Here is a 9,392-nt window from a genome sequence, read left to right on the forward strand (position 1 = left end):
GTGTGTGTGTGTTCCCGGTGTGCGCGCGGAGCGGAGCGTGTCGCCTCTCTGCAGGCTGAAGCTGTTTGGAGTTTCCCTGATCCGCTGTCCGGAGTCTGGATCGTGGTGCGTTCAGGGCCGCCTCGTAAGCTCGGAATCCCGGCTGCTGCTGCTGCTGCTTCTTTGTTTTATCCACAGTCTTATGGAAGACGTGTGCTCCTGTTTCTGATCTCAATTGTGATTCATTCATTTATTTATTATTATTTAATGTATTATATTTTACTATTTTTGTATATGTAAATATTTTGTAAGGATTTAATCTATTTGATCTATTTATTAATATTTATAACATTCAACCTTTGTAAATTTGTAAATGTGTGAATTTTATTTAACTAGTGCCTTTTATTTTTAAGTTGTACTTGCACAAGTCTTTCGTAACATTATGCTGCTATTACTGCTTTTACTACTGCTTATATTTATTTGTTTTATTTTAACTACACCGAGAAATTTCATTGTACCTGAGTATAATGACAATAAAGATCATTCTATTCTATTCTATTCTATGTTTTCTTGTGTGACCCTCTGCTGCCATTTCTTGGCCAGGTTTCCCTTGGAAAATGAATCTCAATGTGACTTTCTGGGCTAAAAAAAAAAAAAGGCTAAAAAAAATAAATAAATAAATGACGTTGAGGCGTGCCGTGTCCCTCCACAGGAAGAGAGGATCTACTTTTTTGACCCCGTGGGGAAATTAGTCCTGGACTCTGTTTCTGTCACTTCATAAAAAACATCAGTTCCACACACAGCATCCTTCACACCATGCACACACACACACACACACACACACACACACACACACACTGTCATACAAATTAAAAACACACCTACAACTGAACAAACATATTCCTACAAACTAATAACAGAACACAAACAGCTGCAGCCTGTTAGGAAGAAGGTGACGTCACTTTATTAAAAGACAATAAATAAATCGCTGGGTAAATTTTAATTGCTTCCAGAAATTCTAGGCTGCAATTTTCTTTACTGTATGAAGCTAATTTTTACAGTTTTTCTCAGTCGCTTTGGTACATTTCTCGAATCATCCTTAACATTAAGTGCATTTCTCAAAACAAATCATACAAACAGCACCACACAATGGATTACCTGCAAAAGCCGTAACCTGCTCAGAATCCTTAGTCTATCTCTCAAAAGTAAATATTTCTGTCAATGAACAAGTCAGTGCCATCAGAATGACAAGTCCTTGTGTCATTGTTTACAAACAAGATAGACAAAATGCTTAGTCATGTTGTCAATATAACAGTAAGTACTCTAAGTATTTTCTGATGTAAACTATGGCAAAGGCTTTGATGACAATGACTGAAAACGCACAAGGCTGCACTTTTTCTGTATGGCAGATATCAATTTCAACAGAACAAAGTTAATGTGTAACTGTATGTGGGAGATTGATTGCAAGAGATTGGACAGGATTCACATTTACGCTTTTACTGTTTGTACTGTAATTTGTTGACAGACCATGTCACTGCGATACAGAAAAGAAAAAGACACAACTGTTTTACAGCACTGCATAGCACAAAGGAAAAAAATACAAAATTAGAAATGTAAACATAGGAAACACCCTTAGGCAGAACTGTACATGCAGCACTGTATGGGGAATTACAGTGCAGTCTGTCTATACCTAACGTTCCTGTCTTGTAACACTGTGTTGTGCTCTGTCTGTATATACTCGCCAATTGAAGGTTCATGAGATGCACCTCTGAGCTATTTTAGAGAACTGGTTGATCATTGGTTGATCTAACGCTTCACACATTCCCCTTCATTAGTGAGAATCAAGTCAAGATTCACCTGAGAGCAATTCATCAATTCAGGACACATTTATAAAAAAAGTCTAATAGAAATGTATAGAAAATATGATTGACAGATTATAACAACTGGTTCAACCATTTTGCATGTAATGACTTATGCAATGAACTAATGCCTAGATGTTTTGGGGGGTGAGACTATTCAACACAGAACCAGTATAATACATTTTGATCAACATGACATAAGCAATTGATAATGTAGGAAACAGCAGACAATTGTACATAATCATTTGCATGAATGTGCCAAAGCATTTGCAATTTGTTCAAAAGAATGAGAAATTGCTTTTATGATGTGCACAAGTGACTAGATGATGTGGAGGCTGAACAAGTACTTTTGAGAATTTCAATTCTGATCTGAGAAATGTACCAAAGTGACTGAGAAAAACTGTAATATCAGCTACCGGTGAAAGTTATAGAACTTCTGACAGTAACAAAATAATTACCCAGGGATTTAATTTTTGTTGCCTCCAGAAATTCTTTAACCTTCTTTACGATTTAAAGCTGAATTTTACCTCCTGCCAGCAAATTCTTCAAGGAAAAATGTAAAATGGTTAGTTCCCTTTTCAGTAAAAAAATATTTCCTTTTCACAAAACTTACACTGGAGATAGATAGATAGATAGACAAACAGGCAGATAGACAGATAGATAGATAGATAGATAGTCTCTCTGCTCTTCTTTTTCCTCCAGCTGCTTTCGGTTGGAAATAAAAACAAAATGGATCCCGACAGAAGGAGATTTTTAATGTTTCATTCAGAAATCCAGCAGCAGAATGCAGAGGAGAAAAAGACATCAGATGTGTATCGATGTTTTATTTCATTAATTACAGACTGAAATGTGGGAGAAGTGACGATTTAAACAAACAGAGAAAACAGAAACAATATTCATCTTTATTATTGATATTCCTGTTGAGGTTAAAAATCTCTTTTGAAAGGAAACTCAGCAGCTTCGAGTCAAACTGCAGAACAACAATCTGCCAAGTCAGAATATCATCTGCATCACATCATAGAAATGATTATTCATATTTGCAAAAGTAACAAATGACAAAAATTAAATATAAGAGCAAAATAAGTCACTTTTAAATGCCAGCAGCTCGTCTGTCTGTCAGAACAAACTCTTCTTCTTCACATCAGTGAAACGTCTCAGTCTCATTAGTGAACCGCTCTGTGTGAACTGAATCAGAATTCCTAGATTTCCGACAGCAGTGAAGGCAGCATCTGTCCGGGATGACGTCGACCTCGCTCTGCTGGCGAAGATCGTCTATGCGGGAGAAAACGCATGACTCGATGCTTTTTAAAACACGGTTCACCTTCTGGTGTGTGAGTGGGCGTTCACCTTCGTGTTCAGCGGTTGTTACCATGGCAACTGACACAAACACGGCTCAGCTGAAGGTCAACTTCCTGTTGCATGTTTACAGTTTGAAGTTTAGAGAAATTTGGTCCAAATAAATATAAAATATAAATAATATCTATCAGGTTCACTTTTCCACTGACTTCAATATATTGATCATTTTGTAGTATTGTGAAGTATTGTGTAGTATTGTGAAGTATCGTGTAGTATTGTGTAGTATTGTGAAGTATTGTGTAGTATTGTGTAGTATTGTGAAGTATTGTGTAGTATTGTGTAGTATTGTGTAGTACTGTGTGGTATTGTAGTATCGATGAAGTATAGATGAGTTTCCGAGCAGTGTCACATAGTGTGTATAAAGTGTGTATAAAGTGTGTGTGTATACAGTGTGTATAAAGTGTGTGTGTATACAGTGTGTATAAAGTGTGTGTGTATACAGTGTGTATAAAGTGTGTGTGTATACAGTGTGTATAAAGTGTGTGTGTATACAGTGTGTATAAAGTGTGCATAAAGTGTGTATAAAGTGTGTGTGTGTATAAAGTGTGTATAAAGTGTGTATAAAGTGTGCATAAAGTGTGTGTGCATAAAGTGTGTATAAAGTGTGTGTGTATAAAGTGTGTATAAAGTGTGTGTGTATAAAGTGTGTATAAAGTGTGCATAAAGTGTGTATAAAGTGTGTATAAAGTGTGTGTGTGTATAAAGTGTGTATAAAGTGTGTATAAAGTGTGTGTGCATAAAGTGTGTATAAAGTGTGTGTGTATAAAGTGTGTATAAAGTGTGCATAAAGTGTGTATAAAGTGTGTATAAAGTGTGTGTGTGTATAAAGTGTGTATAAAGTGTGTATAAAGTGTGTGTGTGTATAAAGTGTGTATAAAGTGTGTGTGTGTATAAAGTGTGTATAAAGTGTGTATAAAGTGTGCATAAAGTGTGTATAAAGTGTGTGTGTGTATAAAGTGTGTATACAGTGTGTATAAAGTGTGCATAAAGTGTGTATAAAGTGTGTGTGTGTATAAAGTGTGTATAAAGTGTGTGTGTGTATAAAGTGTGTATAAAGTGTGCATAAAGTGTGTGCATAAAGTGTGTATAAAGTGTGTATACAGTGTGTATAAAGTGTGTGTGTATACAGTGTGTATAAAGTGTGTATAAAGTGTGTGTGTATAAAGTGTGTATATAGTGGTGTGTATAAAGTGTGTATACAGTGTGTATAGTGTGTATACAGTGTGTATAAAGTGTGTATAGTGTGTAAAGTGTGTATAAAGTGTGTATAGTGTGTATAAAGTGTGTATAAAGTGTGTATAGTGTGTATAAAGTGTGTATAGTGTGTATAAAGTGTGTATAGTGTGTATAAAGTGTGTATAGTGTGTATAGTGTATATACAGTGTGTATAAAGTGTGTATAGTGTGTATAAAGTGTGTATAGTGTGTATACAGTGTGTATACAGGGTGTATAAAGTGTGTATAAAGTGTGTATAAAGTGTGTATAGTGTGTATAAAGTGTGTATAGTGTGTATACAGTGTGTATACAGTGTGTATAAAGTGTGTATAGTGTGTATAAAGTGTGTATAGTGTGTATACAGTGTGTATACAGGGTGTATAAAGTGTGTATAAAGTGTGTATAAAGTGTGTATAGTGTGTATAAAGTGTGTATAAAGTGTGTATAGTGTGTATAAAGTGTGTATACAGTGTGTATACAGTGTGTATAAAGTGTGTATAGTGTGTATACAGTGTGTATAAAGTGTGTATACAGTGTGTATACAGTGTGTATAAAGTGTGTATAAAGTGTGTATAGTGTGTATACAGTGTGTATAAAGTGTGTATACAGTGTGTATAAAGTGTGTATAGTGTGTATAAAGTGTGTATACAGTGTGTATAAAGTGTGTATAAAGTGTGTATAAAGTGTGTATACAGTGTGTATACAGTGTGTATAAAGTGTGTATACAGTGTGTATAAAGTGTGTATAAAGTGTGTATAAAGTGTGTATACAGTGTGTATACAGTGTGTATAAAGTGTGTATACAGTGTGTATACAGTATACACGGGCGAGGGGATCGGGGCTAGGCTGAGCGTGCTGCCGGGCCCTGCCCGGAGCCCGGAGCCCGGAGCCCGGGGCCCGGAGCCCGGAGCCCGGAGCCCGGAGCCCGGAGCCCGGAGCCCGGAGCCCGGAGCCCGGAGCCCGGAGCCCGCTCAGCCTAGCCCCGATCCCCTCGCCCTGTCGGGGGCTTCTCCCGTCTGCAGCTGGGTGCTGGAGCAGAGATCAGCTGACTCAGCTTCACAGTAAACCTCCTGGTTCACACGGACATGCAGGCTACAGTTTGCTGTCAGGATGTGGATTCTTCAGTCCGGACTCCCTGCAGCATCAGGGCTTCACCTTCACACTGAAGCTGGCTGGTAGACTCTGCCGGGCTTTTCAGTCAGACACACACAGTATACAGTAGGCTATACATCCAGTATACTGTGTATACTGTGTACTGTGTGTATGTCTGGCCGCTGGATCGGTGGCCACTTGGCCATGTCTACTAGCCATTCATCAACTGGGACTGAATTTAACACGAGTTTTTCTATATAATCTGTGTGATCAGAGTGTGACAGACAGCCAGGTCACACAGCTGTCTGTCTGCCTGTCTGTCTGTCTGCCTGCCTGTCTGTCTGTCTGTCTGCCTGTCTGCCTGTCTGTCTGTCTGTCTGTCTGTCTGTTATCATCAGTGTGAAAACGACAGACAAGCTGCTGCAGCAACTACAGCCACAGAGCTGTGAGCATCCTCCACTGATTGTAAACAGGAAACTCATCTATTGTGTACTATTGTGTAGTACTGTGAAGTATTGTGTAGTTGTGTAGTATTGTGTAGTTGTGCAGTATTGTGCAAGTTTGGATTCTTGGAACTAGAGACAGAGTGAGACATCTGCTGTTTCCTCCTATCTCTGCTCACCAGCTACAGACTGGTCACTCACCTGCATATTCCACGTTTTAATGTAGTTATATTTATTATATCAATATATATAATTTAGATTGTATAATGTAGCAACCAGTCAAATGCTGGATATTGATTTATATTTTCTGTGTTTTTTCAACATGTTTGTTTGGTGTCATTATTAGTTTTATTATCTTCAGTACTTCCTGTTTGTCTCTGCTCTTCTCCACACTGATCAATACTCTTTGATCCGATCAGCATCATATCTGAAACATCAACATTCATCTGCTGAGCCGACTGTAGAGTTAGAGTTTACATGATGGAGTTTAGTAGAAATCAGTTTTCTTCCCGTCCCATAAATCACCTGGCAGCCCCGAAACTGAAGACTGAACACACACACACACACACACACACACACACACACACACACACACACACACACACACACACACACACACACACACACACACACACCTCTCTCTGTGCTGATCCTCTGCTTTTCTATAGTGCAGAGTAAACAGACTGTTTTAAAGAGAGAGAGAGAGAGAGAGAGAGAGAGAGAGAGAGAGAGAGAACAGAAAGAGAGAGACACAGAGAGACAGAGGGAGAGAGACAGAGAACAGAAAGAGAGAGACAGAGAGAGAGAGAACAGAAAGAGAGAGACAGAGACAGAGGGAGAGAGAGAGAACAGAAAGAGAGAGACAGAGAGACAGAGGGAGAGAGAGAGAACAGAAAGAGAGAGACAGAGAGAGAGAACAGAAAGAGAGAGACAGAGAGACAGAGAGAGAGAGAGAACAGAAAGAGAGAGAGACAGTGGGAGAGAGAGAGAGAGAGAGAACAGAAAGAGAGAGAGAGAGAGAGAGAACAGAAAGAGAGAGACACAGAGAGAGACAGAGGGAGAGAGAGAGAACAGAAAGAGAGAGACACAGAGAGAGACAGAGGGAGAGAGACAGAGAACAGAAAGAGAGAGACAGAGACAGAGGGAGAGAGAGAACAGAAAGAGAGAGACAGAGAGAGAGAACAGAAAGAGAGAGACAGAGAGACAGAGGGAGAGAGAGAGAACAGAAAGAGAGAGAGAACAGAAAGAGAGAGAGAACAGAAAGAGAGAGACAGAGAGAGAGAACAGAAAGAGAGAGACAGAGAGACAGAGGGAGAGAGAGAGAACAGAAAGAGAGAGAACAGAAAGAGAGAGACTTGTTTTGTGCCAGCTGTTGATTCCTTCTGCATGTTGAGGCCGTCTCCTAGAGATGACATCATGCTTCAGCTGGATGATTGATGCGTGTTTGTTGTGTGAAGTAAGACATCAGCTAATATCAGAGTACACACACACACACCCGCACACACACACACACACACACACACACACGCACACACACACACACACACACACAAGTCCTGACCTGAGCCCAATGGTGCAATCGTTAGTTCTCTCTGTCATTCTTTGTGTGTGTGTGTGTGTGTGTGTGTGTGTGTTGGGTCATGCTCTCTGTCATCTATGTCATGTATGCAAATCTGAAAGGCCTCCTTCAGGTCCTCAGTAGTAGAGTCTGACAGCACGACTCTTCGTCCAATCAGAAGCCTCGATGTTAAAGACTTCCACAGGAAAACTCTCTCTCTCTCTCCGGCTGTTTTTCTGCCTTTGTTGTTTTTCTTCTTCTTTTTCTTCTTCTTCTTCTGCCTTTCTTCATGTCTGCTGATTTAGAACGTATCCATAGTGCAATGAATGATGGGAAATATTGCCAGGGAAGTCCTCATGAGAGAGAGAGAGAGAGAGAGAGAGAGAGAGAGAGAGAGAGAGAGAGAGAGAGAGAGAGAGAGTTTAAGTAGTAACTAGTGCTGTGTAAGTAGTAACTTGGGAAAAGTTTTTTACAGTGTAATCAACTCAAGAATAGTCAGTTTCTTAAATGAACAAAATATAATCCATGAAAGTCAGATTGGGTTTATGGCAGACTGTCAAACCACAGACCGCCTCCACACTCCCATGTTCACCAAAACAAATCCAAAATCTACTCATGTTTTATCGACTTCCAGAAAGCATTTGATTCTATTTGGCACGAGGGACTATTATACAAATTAATTCAAAGCGGCACAGGGGGCAAAACCTATGATTGTATAAAATCAATGTATGAAAATAATGAATGTGCAATAAAAACTGGGCACCAGAGAACAAAATACTTCCCAGAGAGACGTGGAGTGAGACCAGGATGCAGCCTCAGTCCCACTTTGTTCAGTATCTATATAAATGAACTCGCCCACAAAACAGAACAGTCCGCTGCTCCTGGAGGAGGGCAAACTTCTCCTCTTTGCTGATGACCTGGTCCTAAAGGAGGACTGCAGGAGAGCCTGGAGGAGTTCAGTCAGACCTGGGCTTTAACGGTGAACCTGAAGAAAACTAGGGTGATGATATTCCAGAGAAGGTCCGGGTCTCAGGAAGACACTTTTAATGTTGGGGAAAAGGTTTTCCAACACACTAAGAACTATAATTACTTGGGTATTAACATCAGTGCAACAGGTAATTTAAGAAAGGCTGTGAATGAACTGAAAGAGAAAGCAAGAAGGGCTTTCTATGCAATCAAAAGAAAAACACAAATTGACATACCAGTCCGGACCTGGATAAAAATTCTCAAATCAATCATAGAACCAGTTGCATTCTATGGCAGCAAAATCTGGGGACCACGAACAAAACAGGACTTCCAAAGTTGGGACAAACATCCAACTGAAACCCTGCATGCAGAACTCTGTAAATCCATCTTTAGAGGACAAAGAAATGCCCCCAGTATTCGGCCAATACCCACTTTTACTAAATTTACAAAAACGAGCCATCAAATTCTACATCCATTTGAAATCCAGCAGCCCACTCCTACCACCGTAAACCCTTCAGCCAGGAGCTGGGGGGGGGGGGGGGGGGGGAGTCCTGGGGCTCACTGCACCGTCCCGGGACAGACCTCAGTTAATTCAGCCCAACCAAATTATGGATAAACAAAAGGAAAGGTATCAATCATATTGGAAAAAAGTAACAAAATCTCAAAGTAAATTAGAAACATATTCGGCCCTAAACAGACAGACACACTGACAGATCACCTGACCAGTGTGACTGATCCTGAACTGAGGAAAACCAGATACAGACTCAGTGAACACAGCCTGGCTGGAGAAACAGGCCGACACCTGCAGACCTGGCAACCCAGAGAGGACAGACAGGCAGGCAGACCTGGCAACCCAGAGAGGACAGACAGGCAGACCTGGCAACCCAGAGAGGACAGACAGGCAGGCAGACCTGGCAACCCAGAG

The sequence above is a fragment of the Centroberyx affinis genome, unplaced genomic scaffold, assembly GCF_046629955.1.
Source record: "Centroberyx affinis isolate AG114_WGS23_722 - 3 ecotype Tasmania unplaced genomic scaffold, CSIRO-AGI_Caff_v1 ptg003280l_1, whole genome shotgun sequence".
Taxonomy (NCBI): Eukaryota; Metazoa; Chordata; class Actinopteri; order Beryciformes; family Berycidae; genus Centroberyx; species Centroberyx affinis.